At 42.2% G+C, this 18,154-nt stretch overlaps 1 protein-coding gene and 1 pseudogene across 8 annotated transcripts in view; both read left to right on the forward strand.

The window, feature by feature from the left end:
- CDH18 (cadherin 18) overlaps window positions 1–18,154 on the forward strand; it is a 646,256-nt gene that overhangs the window by 431,916 nt on the left and 196,186 nt on the right. The gene's annotated exons all lie outside the window — the stretch shown is intronic.
- On the forward strand, window positions 11,835–12,347 carry LOC308482060 (huntingtin-interacting protein K pseudogene; annotated as a pseudogene). Its single transcript has one exon. The product of its transcript is annotated as a huntingtin-interacting protein K pseudogene (transcript).

Consider the following 18,154-nt stretch of genomic DNA (forward strand, 5'->3'; position numbering starts at 1 on the left):
CATTGACAACATTCACACATGACACAAGCAGAACAGGTGATGCTCAACTTTTGGTGTCATGTATGAAAAATGCTCTAAACTGCAGCAGCCAATTAACTTATAGACATCCCTGCAAGTCCCTGTCCCCACCACCACATTTTACATTGGTTGATGCCTCTCTCAAAGCCCTGCCAAGATGGGCAACAAAACTTGAAGCCAATAATACCGATGTCCGGAGTGGATAACACTTTTACACCTCACTGTTTGCACTCCTCCAATGTGTGGCGGATTTGTTCAAAGTGGGGAAATAGTGAAAACTATGTTAGTGTTGATCCAGTTGAATTATGGCTAATGTTATGAGTTTGCACTTCTAAAGACCTGATTGCAAGGATCACTGTAAGAGTTGTAGACCACCACAGGTTGTCCTAGGCTATCCTTGTGCACCATCACTATTGCAGATATCAATATTGTGCAGCATGATGCAATTGGATGCATAAAAGCTCACTCTTTTTGGAATAAAAATTGTCCAGACACATAATTGTGATTCAGAGCTTTACTAACCAGAACTTCTTCAAAACAGGTACAGAAACAATCAATGATACATCCAAATAATTCCATAAAGCATACACTTATCTAAGCATAGGTTTCTATTCTTAAATGAATAACATAATTATGATCAGAGCAAAAAATCAAAGGTCTGTCTCTCCCATAGCTTGCATTAGCCTGCATCCAGTCTAAAGCTATACAGCTCCTGGAGAGGCTCATTATCACATCATTATCTCACTAGGAACAAAAGGCAAAGGCAACTCCATTTAAAAATTGAGATTTGCAATTGAATACCTTGATCACATGATCCAAGGTTAAACACTCACATGAGTGCTAGCAGAGAACACCAACAGTTAATTATCAACTCAGAAGCTTAGAGAGTTTCAGTGTGCGTCAATGGAATTTTCCAATGTTAAACTTTTTCAGCAATATACGTACATGCACTCTTCATTTCAGTGTCAATTGAACAATTATACTTAGCAATCACTCCCTTTGAGTGCTGCAGAAGAGCTACTGAATAAGATTTTTTAAGGGACAGAAAGAGGACTACACATGAATAGGGAAGAAGTATGACCCCTTTAGGCTCCAGCCTGGGTGCTGTTCATTATCTTCATAGCCAGGAAAAGTGGTACCAGAATATGTGTTACTGTTCCATAATACAAGCTTGTCTAGCTTGTGACCTATCAGTCTGCTCACAGCCTGCCAGCCATGTTTGGAAGTCTGCAAAGGACTTGATATCTCCCTTTCCCTCATGCCTTCCTGGGGGCTTTTCCTAATCATGGTGAGCTAGCATACATTCCCTGGTTTGGTTGTGATAGTTCACAGTTTGAAGAGGCCTACTCTAAGTAGTAAAGGGTTTGCTCGTTTTTCAAAGCTGGTATAAGCAAATGTATGTGGTGTCCTAGATTTCATAGCAGTGTGACAGCTAAAAGTAACTCAGAAGAAATAGGCTGTGAGATTATTTTGCTCCAGCTGTGTTCCTCTTCAGTTGTAGATTGAGAAATCACTTTTATTTACCCTTTAAGAAACAACCACTAGTAAGACAGGAAGGGCAAAGAAGCACACCTGAGACATCCGTAAAATGGTCAGCTGAAGAAGAAAGAATGTTTCACTTAAAATAAGGTTTGAGTGCTTTAAGCAACATAAAAAAGCACCCTGTCTTTATTCTTGTTGACAATTGCTGCAATATTGCAACAAGCAAGGCTATGTCGGTATGCTATTCTCTCGGCTACAGTTTGAGGCTGGTAAACAACTATTTCTTAGGGCCATGAAAAGTGCTGGCAAATATAGAGCAGGACATATATTAATGGACTAATTTGTCCAGCTCTAATGTGGCCATTCCAGTTTATTACTTGGGCAGTATTATTCCGAGCGCTTATTGCAAGGCTCACTCCTTGTAACAGTCACAGTTAGGGTATTCACCGCTAGTTGACAATGCAACAGAGCCACTCCAGACTGCTAATTGCTTAATAAATGTAACCAAACATCTTCAGTGCTTGACTCAACCTAATTGCTTTTCAGTGTCATAGTGCAGTAATGTAAAAGGTCACAATAACTGCTTAATGGACAAAGTGGTTGTTAAAAAGGTAGGCAGGAATGCCAAGGAGAAGTATATAATGTTAATGTGGGGTTAGATAAAGCACCAAGTTGGTGGTTTAAACAACTCTCTGGTTTAAATGGTTTACATGGTGTGCACTGTCATAATACAAATGGCTCCTTAGTTTTCTGCTAGCAAATGGGCAAGATTTCAACTGTTCTCCTTTATATTATGGTTTTTGCTATCATGTTGGTCAGTGATGCCATGACTTGGACCAGGAACCTCATATTTGTCAAAAATTGATCTGATAGTTGTAGAAGAGGCACAGGCAAACTTGGCTCTCCAAATGTTTTGAGACTACAATTCCCATCATCACCCGACCACTGGTCCTGTTAGCTAGGGATGATGGGAGTTGTAGTCTCAAAACATCTGGGGGGCCGAGTTTGTCTATGCCTGTTGCAGAAGCATGAGATTTGGGTGCATACATGCAAGTAGGGGGATGGCAAGGCAGGGAGCTCCATCATCGGGAAGGCCTGATGAAATGTCACTTCCAGGTGGATTAATTCTAATTGCAGGATTCTGCAGAGGGCCTCCCTGGTAGAACATCTAGGGACTAGTGTCCTGCCCACTAGGAGCGACACATTAGGTTGTGGCGTGCAGGCAGGCCTCTCCTGTGGTGGCTTCACAGCTTTAGAACTTTCTGCCCCTGAAATTCATCTGACAACTACTTTAATGGAATTCGTGTGTCAAGCTCAAACCATAGCTTTTTAGCCCGGACTTTGAGATGTTTAGTCATTGCTGCAGTTTTCCTTTGTTGTGTTTTATGGTCTTATGTATGAATGCCATATTTTGCAGAATTTTGCTGCTACCCCCCCCCCCCAAGATGTTCGAATGAAGGTCAACTAACAAATGATGTAAATAAATGAGTTAAACTAATTAACTTCCCAGGCATGATTATATAGTTGCGAGGCTGGTAGGGATGTATTTAGTTTATTACATACATATTTGTCCTTCCTTCCCTGATGGGACACATGAGTTCTTGGGTAATCTCTCATCTCGCACTGACCAGATCCAGACCTTCTATGTTTAAACAAAACATCTGAATGGGCAGCCTTCCGACCATGTCTCTGAACCTCATAAGAACTTGGAGAAAGCAAAACAAACTCTAGCACTAGCTTACTTGTCAAGGACAGATCTAAACATTGGCTCCCAGAATATTTCTGGGCACAATTCAAAGTATTGGTGCTGACCTTTAAAGCCCTAAAACAGGCATAGGCAAACTCAGCCCTCCAGATGTTTTGGGACTACAACTCCCATCATCCCTAGCTAACAGGACCAGTGATCAGGGATGATGGGAGTTGTAGTCCCAAAACATCTAGAGGGCCGAGTTTGCCTGTGCCTGCCCTAAACGGCCTCGGCCCAATATACCTGAAGGAGCATCTCCATGGCCATTGTTCTGCCCAGACACTGAGGTCCAGCTCCAAGGGCCTTCTGACGGTTCCCTCACTGCAAGAAGCAACGTTACAGGGAACCAGGCAGAGGGCCTTCTTGGTAGTGGTGCCCGCCCTGTGGAACGCCTTCCCATCAGATGTCAAAGAAATAAACAACTATCTGACTTTTAGAAGACATCTGAAGGCCGCCCTGTTTAGGGAAGTTTTTAATGTTTGAAGCTTTGTTCTGTTTTTAATGATCTGTTGAAAGCCGCCCAGAGTGGCTGGGGAAACCCAGCCAGATGGGTGGGGTATAAATATATTGTTGTTGTTGTTGTTGTTGTTGTTGTTGTTGTTGTTGTTGTTGTTGTTGTTGTTACAAACAGCTCATTGTGTAGTTAAAATTATCCCTGTATTTCTGAGTCACTGGACTTTGCGGCCCCAACACATGCAAAAACCCTGCATGTAGAAAAATAGCGTGGCAGTAGAAAGGCAGGCTAGAATTTTTCTCCCCAACACTGTGCAGGAAGGGGTTCAATTGTATGATGCCCCACCTGATTTTCTACAATGCAGGGACTGTAGTGTTAACGCCCCCGCTTGTAAGAGCAGCCGTACTGATGAAATACATCAGAAATGTCTCACCTCACATTTACCTTTAACATTTTAAGTGTGAGACCTTATGATTCCACCACTCTCAACATAACCCATTGTCAGATTTTAGAAGCTTTATTACCTACATTCGTTTTATCACTTGACGTTAGCTTTCCTCACCTCCCTCCTTATTGTCCATGCATTTCATACTAAATTATGGTTTAGATGATTGGGCATGACAGCAAAGTGACCTCTTATCTAAATCATGCTAAATGTAATGGAAAGCTGTTATCACATCATATCTGTAAAGGTCAACCTTCTTTAAAAGTGGGAAAATGAAAATACAGCATTAGCTGGCAGTGGATTCACATCACCTCTGAAATTAATTTAGGCTCCTTTTTTCAGCAGCAGCCTGTCTTTTGGGTGGGCATAATGTTAAGAAGAGGGAATATGTAATGCCCAAGTCATTGACATGAATTTTAGGAGAGAGTGAAAGAGGTTTGGTAAGAAGTGAACGAGTATAATGTTGTTTTTTTAGATGCTTTTTGCAGGGGGCAGAAGAAAGTCAAAAATGCCTTTAACTCATCTATTCTGTTGGTGTACAAGATGGACTGCATTATAAAGAGTGAGATGATTTTCTTGGAAGCAGCGGACAGTGTGCATGTTTTGTAGTGTTGTGGCAAATATACTATTTTATAATCCATTAAAATCAAAGATGTTTGGAAATAATGTTATACTACATTCTAGGCCTTTAACTGCAACAGGTTCAATTGCTTTTGGAATGATGTGCTAATAATTGCTGTATCATAGTAATTCTCATGCTGTAGTTTTCTGTGGATATATATGCCTAAGAGAGAGAATCCAGGCATGTGACTAGGTTCTGGACCATGATTGATTGCAGACATTCTTTGTTAAATATACTTCCATGAGCTTAAGGAATTTTTCTTCCTGGAGTGGAAGAAAACTTCCCTACAGATACACAGTCATACCTCGGGTTACAGATGCTTCAAGTTGCGTTTTTTCAGGTTACGGACCCGCCGAAACCCGGAAGTACCGGAATGAGTTACTTCCAGGTTTTGGGGGTCATGCATGCGCAGAAGCGCCGAATCGCAACCCATGTGTGCGCAAATGCAGTACTGTGGGTTGCGAATGTGCATCCCGCACGGATCACATTCGCAACCCGAGCGTCCACTGTACTTTAAAGTTATTAGTACAAGGTTAATGTATTAAATGCAAAAATAGTTACAGAGTGTGATTATTCCAACCCCTACCACAAGTCCACAACGGAGTACATCTATTACCTGTCTGGTAGAGCAACCCAGACTTGCTTGCAGTTCAGAATGCAACTCTGTATCGGTTTATGCAGTTCTCCAGATTTTGCAATGTAGTTTCAGTGTGCTAAAAGTATGCACGAGAATATGTATTTTACAGTAAAAATGTGTACCTTATGGGAAAGCATATTGAGGGAATGCACACAAATATGTACAGCAATGCATATAATAATGCATACAATTTAAATTTGAGCCTTTTATGCCCTCTTTTTAAAAATCCACATAAAGTGGGATGAAATGGGCCCTCTGAGTGCCAGTGAAAATGAAATGGAGTGGACTTGGGAAGATCTCTCCATCCCTTCTTCAAGGTCCACCAACCAGAACCAGGAGCAAAATGGTGTCTCAGCGGGTGGAGCTAATTATCTGCTGCATCCTTTAAGCCATGCATTGGAATAACCTGCAGATACAAGTAAGAATCATCTGAATTACTACAAATCAGGGATTTGAACACAAAACTCTAAAACTGGTTAGCAGGGCTATACTTGGTCAATGGCAACCAATACCTATCTGTATTTTAGGGGAGAGGAATGCAGAGGCTCATGAGTAATTAGAACAAGGCCAGCCATGGCATAGATATATTTATATATTATCTACAATTTTACTTGTTCTTGTTAAAATATTGGGAGTCAGGGAACCACCCCCCCCCCCCGATCCACTACAAATGACCCAGAGATGACCCCAGACCTCCTAAACTCTTTTGTCAACTTCTGATCAAAGCAAGTAAAAATGTAGAGTGGTACCTCGGGTTACATACGCTTCAGGTTACAGACTCCGCTAACCCAGAAATAGTGCTTCAGGTTAAGAAATTTGCTTCAGGATAAGAACAGAAATCGGGCTCCGGCGGCACGGCAGCAGCAGGAGGCCCCATTAGCTAAAGTGGTGTTTCAGGTTAAGAACGGACCTCCGGAATGAATTAAGTACTTAACCCGAAGTACCACTGTAGTTTAAACTAAAAGCATTTGAGCATGAATGCTGTGAGGGTCAGGCTGTGGCCACAAGCAACAGCACCCAAATCTAAACATCGAGTGTTTCCAGCTCATGATCCTTGAGCCCAGAGCTTAGTTAGCTGGTACATGATATGGAGCAAACAGAAAAGAAAAAAAAAGCATCCCTCTGTTGACCAGGAAAAATAAAAAGGCCAGGCTTTATAAAAAGGTCCTAGACTTTATAGCTGGCCTGGCCAATCCAGAAGGTTCATATTGCTTGCTGATTTCAGGAACCAGTATAACAAGTCATTGTTCCCTTCTGCATTGTCATTAGGTTCTGAGGCCTGAGTACAGGAAATTCATGGTGGATTATTAGATAGAGGGACATGGGTGGCGCTGTGGTCTAAACCACTGAGCCTCTTGGGCTTGCCGATCAGAAGGTCGGCAGTTCAAATCCCCATGATGGAGTGAACTCCCGTTGCTCTGTCCCAGCTCCTCCCAACCTAACAGTTCGAAAGCACACCTGTGCAAGTAGATAAATAGATACCACTGCAGCGGGAAGGTAAATAGTGTTTCCGTGCGCTCTGGTTTCCATCATGGTGTTCCGTTGTGCCAGAGGCGTTTTAGTCCTGCTGGCCACATGACCAGGAAAGCTGTCTGTGGACAAACGCCGGCTCCCTCGGCCTGAAAGTGAGATGAGTGCCGCAACCCCTTAGTCACCTTTGGCTGTACTTAACCATCCAGAGGTCCTTTGCCTTTCACCATTAGTTTCATATTACAGGGTTCTGGGTTGGAGTTACCGACAGTCATTGGCAGCAAGTCTATCTAGTAAAAAAAACACAGTTCTGAATTTCAAATAATAAAATTAGCTGCTTAAGAAAGATGGGAACATCTTTCAAAAACTATTTTGTGGTTCGAGGACCCGACCCCCGCGAAGTAAAATGAAGACACAGGGACACGTGATATAAGGTTAATGGGCTAGAAAAGGCCACAACTTTATTGATTACAGCAATGAAAAGGTATTGGCTTAGGCATTGGATCGCAAAACAAGTGGGTTTATTCACCAGGGGGTCAACACCTGTTGATGCTAATCCAACTATAGGCTCACCCCTGATGTCACCGAGGGTCGTGCCATGGCCTCCCGCCAAGCAGGCTTCGGACGGAATACACGACCGCCAGATTCCTTTAACGGAATACCCCTATAAATTGAAGGCATAGGCGATGGCCACACCTAGCACTTCGACACACCACAACACATTATTCCAATGCCTAACCTACCCACCAATACCACCAGAAAGTTGTGACGATTGCTATGAGGTAGGCGAAAAAAACCAAAAAGCCTAATGCCAAATGGAAAAACTCCTACCAGGCCCCCCGGGCAACTGGGGCGACCAACCTAAGAGAAATGAGGCCGGGGAGAGGCTGGCACTGCAGCATAAAGGCTGCTGGACACGCCCCCCCATGGCACCTGGTTGGGCGGCCACCGGGAGGGGGCGTGAGTGCCAGCCAGGTGAGCTGGAGGCAGGGGGCAACGCCCCCTGCTAGGAGCGGTGTTCGGGCTCCCGCCCACAACCACTCCCCTCTCTTTCAGGGAGGAGAGTCTTTATTACTTCAGGATGCTAAAATGGAAATAAAAAAGAAAGTTTTATGCAAGCACTACATGCCTTCCAAAGCCTCTTCTATTATCTTGCATTTCTGATGGACCCAAGGCTCCTGAGACATCTATTTCTTTTTCTAACATGCTCCTCAATATACCTGCATTACTAATTTAAGCCCATGTAAGTGTTGTGGCTTTCTCTCATAATTGCAGTTTGGCAAGTGCAAGGCAAAACCGTATGAGAGATTCCTACCCTGCTCCTTTGGACTGAGGGAGAATTTTGTTTGGTCTGCATTTTTAAAGTGTATAAACATAATTTGCATCTTCCATTCAGAAATGCATACATTGAGACAAAATATGTATTTAAATATAAACACATATTTGCAATAAATACATATTTAAGCATGCATTTAAATATGCATTAAAAAACCCTGCAGATAAAACTTGGGCTACAGTCATATCAGCTAAATTCTAGTTTGGTGATGGAAGAGGATTTTGGAGAGATGCTTCCATTTGGCAAAAATAGGTGACTTGAAAGTAAGAAATCTGCTTTCACAATGAGTTCCATTCAGCCAGCTGCTACTCAGAAGGAAATGAATGTCAGGTGTTTACCAAACTTTCCACCAGTGATCCAGTAGCAGTACGTTTGAAGATGCTGCATTTTACAGTATTCGGTGATTGCAAACTGTTGCACTGATAATGGAAGATTAATGCATAATTCTCATCTTGCTCCCTAAGGGGATGTTCTTTGATCAGGAGGTGATTGTGTTTCGAAATGAAAATGAAAACTTGTCTGAGACCCAAGAATATTGCTTTGTAAGAAGGCATAACATGTAGCAAAGTGTCCGGATAAGTGACCCGCCTTTACAAAATTGATAGACACCAGACAAAGTAATATAATTTCTGCAAATGAATGGTCTTGGATCCATAAGTGGGCAGCCAGTAGGTTGTATGTGAGTTTCTAGGCTCTAAGCAGCACATAGTAGGAACAGCGCAACACAGGGAACTGAGTCAGTTTTAGCTCAGAGGAACTTGTGAGGTGTCATGAACAGGATTTCAGTGTGAAGATGGGAATTGATGTTAACAGTGGCTTGTTACAAGCAGTGGTTTCCAATGGATTTAGGGGGCACATTTTTCTGTAAAAATACTGCAAAAACCAAACAGGAATTGATCATGGGAGCTGGAGTAGCAATTTGCTCCGAGCCTGCATGTAAAGACCCAATTGACACTTTTGCCCTTGCCCTATTCGGTACATATGAATTAAGGCCACTGTATAAAACCACCCTGCATATTTCTCTCACTTCTGGTATTGAGGCAGTGGGGTGAAAATACTGCCCACTCATAGCATTGGAACATGGGAAATGCAAGACAACCTTAACACATGCGCCCAGACTCTCTTATTTGGCAAGATGGGAATGGTTTTGCTATCCACTTGCCCTGATTTGCAATGCAGCTTCCAAAGTCATGCGAAATGGGCAGAGCATTTTCATAATGGATTGGGATCCATCCCTTTATTGGGGTATTAGGGGAGGTGGGTTTTGGAGGGCATTCTGATTAAATTTTAAAATCAACTGGTATTCCATGGTTTCTCCCCCAGATCCTGCCTAGATTTGAATTCAAGAGCATTACATACTAGATAACCAGTATAGAAATTGGAGGTCTACTGTGGTTCTAGGTTGATACCCAAACCCATGGGAGTAACTACTTGTAGGGGGTGCTGTAAATACAGTATTTGTGATTTTCTGCTTCCACGGCTTAAACCACGCATTCACTTTTCTGCATAATAGTCCCAATCTGTGAAAAACAAAGTAGTGACTGAATGTACAAGATGCAATTAAACAAGTCGTAAATGATGTTTGTGATGAACATTGATGATTGAGATCTGCATTGCAAAACTGGCTATGAACTTTTGCCCTGCAAGTCTCCCAGATATGCAATTCCAGTATGTAAGAAGGTGGAAATACGTATGAAAACAGCACCGGTTAACTGTTTGAGGTAAGGAATGGAGAGTTGAAGGTGGGATTAAGCCATCCATGTTCCTCTCACCGCCCAACTGATAAATAAGAATACTAGCGATTATCCAACACCTAGCATTTAAACTAGGGGGAATGCACATAGCACCACTAACATGAAATTGCACTAAAGCCCTTTTCTGTGTATGTATGGCCCAAGATCAGGGAGATTATGTATCTGACGTTTTTCAAAATGCCCAGCTCTATAGAGAGTCCATAGGAAGTAACAGCAAAAGTTAGTGGAAAATGACTTACTCCCCCCCACCCACCCATAAATGTTTATATGCTACTGAATCACTTTTCTAGTGAGGGTGAGAGTGATGCCATCTATAAGCTGAGAGGAGGGAAAGGTACCTTTTCGAATGTGAAAGAGCTTCTCAAAGTCATTTTCAACCTAAGAACTACCAAAGGAATTATTATTGTTTTTTTTCTGCTTTAGGGAGCCATCAGTGTTTTTGTGATGTAAGCAGACATTGCGCAAAACCCTGATTTTCTGCCAGGCCTATTTGCATGCCTGAAAACTGGCAGATTTTCTGCTAAATAAAAGGCAAAGAGGCTACCATGCTTAACTGACCTGAAACAAAAAGGGTCAAGAATTAATACAGGAACACAGACATTGAGCATCAAGAACTTTGTATATATTCTCTCCCTTACATCATTGACTATTAGAGGAGAAAAATGTGTATCTATGCGTATGATTCTTCTCCTCTATTTCTCTGGGTAGTTTGTTTATGTTACTCTGTATGGAAGGTAATGATTCATGAGCCAGATCTGAAACATCTTGACTTCTCTGTAATTGCTTCCTCACCTCATTAGATCCTCTGCATGCATGGCTTCTTTCAATTGTTGTATCAAAATTAGGTAAAATGCTCACAAACACATCCGTTTTATGTTCAAGGGCACTTACGCTATTTTTAATTACAATAAAAATTGGCGAGGCACCGGGGGACAAATTTTACCGGTGAGGGACATATCTTTGGAAGAGCCTCTTTTTTGTTTTGCTACACCCCAGTGGCTCAAGCATAATTTAGGTGGGGAAGAACAAGGGCCCTGTTGAAATGCAAGAATGCCCATGTTTACTGATGACTTACTAAACATCAAGACAGAGAAGTATGTAAATTCTTCAAGGGTATTGTCAGATAGGCCTATGCTGCTAGAGCAAAAACAGAATTCTGTTCATGGTTGGGGGAAGTCTGTGAATTCCTTCCTTTCAAAATTGGATGGTTCAGTGCAGTTAGGAGGACAACACTTGGGGTTAGAGTTGCTAAAGACATTTCTCCTGAAATGAATGTGGAATTGAATTTGGGAGTGAAATATCATGAAATATCAGAGGAATACTAAAGGAGTCTAAAATATATTGATAAACCCACCCCTTGTCTATCACCCAGGCTGACCTAAAGTGAAATCTTGAAAGTGCATTTGGATGTCATTTCCCAGGTAAAACATTCAAGGAATTCTGATGGAAGCCAATGTTTTCTTTTGAGAAGAGTAACAACATTTCTGGGAGTGTTTCTATACATCCTGGCCAATAGCCCTTACCTTAAAGCAAAATGCATGAGGTGAAAGGTGCTCTAAGCACTGTTTCCTCAATCTCCCCTCTTCACCTTTTCCTTTCTCTTAGAACTAGTTGATACAATAGAAATAAATGGTAAACCTTTTTTCTGGATGGTGGCACTTCAGACTGCAGATAGGGGCTTCTGTTTTTACATAGTCATATGCAGTGCTTTTTTTCCCCCGGGGGGTACGCATACCCCTAAACATTTTGTGAATCTCAGTTTGGCCTCATTGAGGGGCAGTATTTCAATATGAGAGTACCCCTAAACAATTTTTTAGAAAAAAAGCTTCCGGAAGCGCCCCTTACCATGCGACGAGCGCAGAAGGCAGACGGAGCGATGGCAGCTGAAGGGGATGTTGAGCTTGAGTTAGAAGCAGAGCCCAATGGCTTGGCAGGCAGCAGAGAGCAACCAGCCGAGAAGCCGCAGAAGCACGACAGCGGAGCGGCCGACCTTGAGCGCATCACTGACTACGCGGAGGAGAAAGAGATCCAGAGCTCCAACTTGGAAACAGCGATATCAGTGATTGGAGACCAAAGATCCACAGAGCAGAAAGCAAAGCAGGAGCAGGAAAAAGAACTGGCCAAAGTCACAATCAAGAAAGAAGATTTGGAGTTGATTATGAACGAGATGGAAATATCCAGGGCAGCAGCAGAATGCAGCTTGCGAGAACACATGGGGAACCTGGTGGAAGCACTGATTACCCTCAACAACTGAGGGCCAGCTGCTAGGTGGACTTTTGGGGAGCAAGGGAAGGAGATAGCCTCTCTTTGGCCTGTTCTGCATAGGTTCTTTGCATATATTTTAAAGCTGCTGGAATAAATATTCCAATTTTTTTGAAGGAAAAAAAAGCACTGGTCATATGAAAGAAACACTTGCTGTTTCTTGGGCAGGGTATTAGCTTGACTCCTCCCTGTAAAGGCAGAATTCTATGGTTGAAGCAACTTTAAATCAGTGCCGCCTTCACGACCAAAAATATTAGTTTAAGGAAAAAGAGCTTCTGGCAGAAGCAAAGTGCAATAGCATATGTTCTTTGAATGCTCTTCCCTCTTCGTGCTCCAGTTTTGTATGGTTAAGGCTGAAATCCTATAGATGTTTTCCCTTGGAGCCTGGTGGGGCTTGCTTCTGATTTCACTGCACAGTGCTTTGCAGAAATACAATGCAGTGTGTGGCTATGGTGACCAATAGGCATTAATTGCAAGTTTTCCAACTCCACGTTAAATAATAACGAATTGAAAAATATATATGCAGAGAGATTGGAATTTCTATTGTAATTGGAATAAGTTATTTTGATGTCCTGCTTTGATGTCCTTTGTCATATTGATACTGTGAAGGACTAGGAGTAGTAATCATGGAATCATTATTCTGGGAGAAAAAGACAGAAAGACTGTTACTGAAGGAGGGAGCTCTCTTCCTACTTATGCCAAGCAATGGTGGAGTCTCAGGTCAACTGTATGCAAAGGTGCATCCTTCTGAGTTTGCTTGCTGCGTAGGAAGTTTGCAGAGAGGAGGAATGGAGATGTCTTATTTAAATTAAAATAACATAGAAAGAAAGAAAGAAAGAAAGAAAGAAAGAAAGAAAGAAAGAAAGAAAACAACATTCAGGCTTTCATCTTTTAAAAGAATCAAACTCAGCACTGAATCTGTTCTGATAGATCAGCAATTACCGTATTTTTTGCACCATAACACTCACTTTTTTCCTCCTAGAAAGTAAGGGGAAATGTCTGTGCGTGTTATGGAGCGAATGCCTGCAGGTGGCGGGGGGGGGGGTGATCTGCTGCAGTCGTGAGCAGAGGATCCATGGTTCCCCTTCCTTCCCTCCTCCGTGGTTACAAAGCATGGATCCACATGGATCCTCAGGATTTTTGCATTGGGCTACTCCAAACTCACTGTCAGATCACATGTCTGTGGCCACAGCATGAACCACAAAAATCATATATCCACTATTTCGTTTAGAATATTTTTTTTCTTGTTTTCCTCCTCTAAAAACTACGTGCGTGTTATGGTCTGGTGCGTGTTATAGAGCGAAAAATACGGTAACTTGCTGGAATTCATGGAGCTGTTATCTTTTTCTAGTCAAATGTAACAGAAGAGAGAGGGTGGGTGGGGTGGGGTTGTTGATGTTTTAGAAGGCTGCTCTTTACACCTTTGAGTAATTTCTGCTATCTTTGCTGTTTGTAAGAAGAAAACCCTGAGGGCTTCATTGTACTATCCCAGTGCACTGTTGCAATTGCCCCACCATCAGCTCATTTGTGTGTTTGTCCAGAGAGCAGAATTAGTGCACAATGTAGCAAAAATACCTGGGTTTTATTGCAGGTGGGGAAGGGACATGATAAAATAACAATAACAATAACAATTTTATTATTTATACCCCGCCCATCTGGCTGGGTTTCCCCAGCCACTCTGGGTGGCTTACAGCATATATAAAAACATAATCAAACATCAGATTTTAAAAAACTTCCCAATACAGGGCTGCCTTCAGATGTCTTCTAAAAGTTGTGTAGTTCTTTATCTCCTTGACATCTGAAAGGAGGGCGTTCCACAAGGAGGGAACCACTACCGAGAAGGCCATCTGCCTGGTTCCCTGAAACGTCACTTCTTGCAGTGAGGGAATCAGCAGAAGACCTTCTGAGGAGGACCTCAGTGTCTGGACTGAGCAAAGGGGGTGGACACGCTCCTTCAGGTAAAGCACAAAGGTGGTGTTTATGCATAGAAAGATTGGAATGGCACTCATCAGCATCCTATTTTCCTCTATTGGAATTCATATGAACAGTTCCTGGGAATGGCAGGCCTGCACACACTATCCTGCTCTTATCCATCTCTCCCTCACACCTGCATACAGATTACTTAAGGAAGGAACAGAGGAGAACATTAGGATTCTGTTCCTGATTCATTGGAAAAATGCATTGGGATTCTTTTGGGAAGGGGAGGTTATCTGGATTTCATTGAATCGTGTTTGTATTTCTCTGCATATAGGCATTCATGTCATCCCAGTATGGGTACAGGGCCCTGTGTACAGGCATACGTACTTTTTCACTTTTATACCCCATTGCTCCTTTTAAGGAGCACAATGTGGCAAAACATGAGAGCCACCCCATGTTATCCCCTCTCAACAACTCAATGAGGTAGTTGGAGCCAGATGTGTGTGTGACTCATCAAAAGCTTTATGGCTAAGTACGTATTTAGTCGCAGGCATCCCTGGTTCAAGTCCAGTTATTCTAACCACAATTCTGTGTGTCTTAGTCCTTCTCCAGTTCAGTCTTTAGAGAGGCTTCTATTATTGAGAGTTCTGTGGATTGATGAGGTCTGCTAGGAGAAGCTGGCATCTTTCAAGGGGAATAAAAGATCATAAACATTACTTCTCGAATTATAGCTTGATGGATGCTCTGTTACACGCTGAACATTCAGGAAGCTTATATGAAAAGAGGGAGTTTAAGAGCTGGGGAATTCGACTGCGAAGCGTAGGAAGCTAACGTTAAAACTTTGTCGCATTACGGTTGTTAAGGAAAAAGACTTACTGTGAATTTTGAAGGTGAGTTCTCTGTGGCTCCTGGCTGGAACAAAAGTGGCAGTATGGAATTGGGAGGAAAAGGCTGACATAAAATGAGGATGGACAAAATAAAGGATGGACAAATCTGTCCATTTGATCCTCTCACTTCTTAATTTTTCCAATTTGCTTACCTGCTCTTTTAGGGGACGTGGGTGGCACTGTGATCTAAACCACAGAGTCTAGGGCTTGCCAATCAGAAGGTCAGTGGTTCGAATCCCTGCGATGGGGTGAGCTCCTGTTGTTCACTCCCAGCTCCTGCCCACCTAGCGGTTCAAAAGCACATCAAAGTGCAAGTAGATAAATAGGAACCGCTCCGGCAGGAAGGTAAATGACATTTCCGTGTGCTGCTCTGGTTCACCAGAAGTGGCTTAGTCATGCTGGCCACATGACCCAGAAGCTGTCTGCGGACAAATGCCGGCTCCCTTGGCCTATAGAGCGAGATAAGCGTGCAGCCCCAGAGTCGTCTGCGACTGGACCTAACGGTCAGGGGTAACTTTTACCTTTACCTTAAACCCCCTTCCAGATCAAGTTGAATCCTACCTACCCAGTCTAGGCAACCATCCACTAAGGATGCCTCAGTCTTATCTGGATTGAGCTTCATTTGATTAGCTCTCAACCGGTCCAAATGAACAGACAATTCTAATTTGATTTATTTTGTTTTCCTTAAACATTTTACGTGCCACTTAACTACAATAGTTTCTAAGCTGTTTACAAAAATAATGCGTTAAAGCACCTCCAGAATAGATTTCTCAGAATATAAATAACAATGGCATACTTACATGCACACACAATTGATTTGAGGGACAAAGGCGGTTGTATTTTTGAGGGGAGAAGGAAGCTGGATCCATATGGCTTATCTATTTCTTTGAAGAATGAATTCCCACACAATTATTTTAGCTCATGTAAATGTTCTCTCAAATAACTCCCACAAATAACAGTGATATGGGAATCATTTATACTAGGCTATTTCAAAACCATGGGTAGATAAACAACAACAACAGCAGCAGCAGCAACAACAAAAATCTTTTAGTGCCTGCTTATTCAACAAGACAGTAACCTCATGTGCCTTCTGACCATATTCTGGGGTCCAGGTTCCTGTGAATTGACTTAGCTGCACAAATGGGTGTGAGCACAAGCTCCTTTCATTCTCTGCACACACGGAGACCTACATTGGAGATTTGGAGTGCAATGCATATGGGCACAAGTCTGTTGGGTGCCTGGTATGTTAAAAAGAAAGACAACCCAGATTTTAATTTACATGGAAAATAGGGGGACTAGCCCACTTCTGTAATGATTTCACACTTGATATATTGCTGAAGTGCTTTTTCAGTGCTAAAACCAGGCTTGAAACTAGACTAGAATGGATCTAGATAATCATAATTTTCCTGAGGGAGAGAGCTCCTGTCTCCATGTAGTTTGTGTGTGTGTGTCGTGTGTGTGCAGAGGAGTGTATCCTCCCTCCCCGCTTCTTCATCTATGAACCAACCATCCTAGTTCAGGTGAACTGGTCCTGAATTGTGGGATGCAATTCTGTCTTCCAGACATTATTGCACTACAACTCCCTTCATCTATGACCATTGGCCATGCAGGCTGGGACTGGTAAGAATCACTGTCCAAAAATATATTTCAGGGGAAGAATGTTTTAGAGTATATGCAGCTACCGAATATGACATTGTGGCTGCTTGACAGCTTATTTGCTTTACCACAGATAGAGTTAGTTTTAAATCCGTCCCCCCCTTTGCCTCGCTCCAGCTGTCTCTTGGGCTATTATTTGTTGTTCTTGAAGGTGCTGCTTTATTTATTTATTTGCTTGGCAGCAACTGCTGTTGGGAGAAAAAGAGACTTTTTTTTAAGCTTCTGAGAACCCTTCAGCATTGTCTTGTCTCCTTACTTTAAATTCCTCACTTTGATTCCCTTCACTTGTTGGGATTTCACCAAGGGAGGAAGGCAGTGTTGGGTTTCACTAACTCCTGGATATATGTTGGCATCTGTAATCTCTCCCTGTGTTTATTCACCTGAGATTCCAGTACTGAATTCATGAGTTCATCCCCACCCCTCCTCCTTGGAGGCCAAGCATGAGTTAATCTTCACGTAAGTTTGGTTCCATTCCTCTGCACAGTACAGAATGGATTTTGCCCTTGTGTGAGTAGAATACCATTAACGGGGGAGGCTATAGGGAAGCCAAACTACATAGTTCTTGGCCGATTTCATCCCTTAGACCCAGGTGATGTAGTTTTTAAGCAGTGTAAACTTCTGGGGGTTTTTATGCCATCTGGATTGTTTATTGAGAGAGTGATGAGAAAGTCCTGAAAGCAGGAAAAAATGGCCATGTGAAAATTAATTGACACAGGGCTTCCTTTCATGGTTCACAGCTTCTGTCCCACAGGTAACACATGCTCCTTTCAAAACATACATACACACATATTTGCATGTCACCTTTCCAGCATTCAAACCATGTTCAAGGCAGCTTACAACATGAACAAATACATAATTACAACAGAACAAAGGCAATAATTAAGAAATTAATAAAATATCAGTCAGTCAGTCAGTTTTATTGCACATAGCCAAAGGCTGCCGCAATGTACACAGAATCATTCGACAATTAAAAGAAAATATACTGGATTGATACAAAAGACTTAAAACATTTATATTATCAAGACATTACCTACGCTAAACAGAGCTATAAAAGTACCCCAATATACAGATCAAGACATTAAACAATAAAATTCATAAGCTAATATCATCACATGGCCACTAATATATCAAAAAACAATGTCAATTAATATAGTGTGCAATTTATACTCGGAGTTTGGTGACAAAGATAGAGCATAGCCTGATGTAGATAGATAGGGTCAGATAAATTCATATCCTTTATAGTTGATGGCTACCTTGGCTATATAATTTGCTCTAATTTTCCTAGCAGCAGTTGCAAAGAGTGCTACATGCCAGGTCACATACTTATCTGTGTCTGCGAGGAGATATAAAATCATGTCAGAGGGGTTCTGGCCAGGGGACCTTATAAAATATCAAAAAATCACAACCAAATTGAACTAAAATAATGCAAAAATTAATACCAATAACATCATCAAACCCCCCCACCCC

This window comes from Podarcis pityusensis (genome assembly GCF_964106645.2).
Source record: "Podarcis pityusensis genome assembly, chromosome: 7".
Classification (NCBI taxonomy): domain Eukaryota; kingdom Metazoa; phylum Chordata; class Lepidosauria; order Squamata; family Lacertidae; genus Podarcis; species Podarcis pityusensis.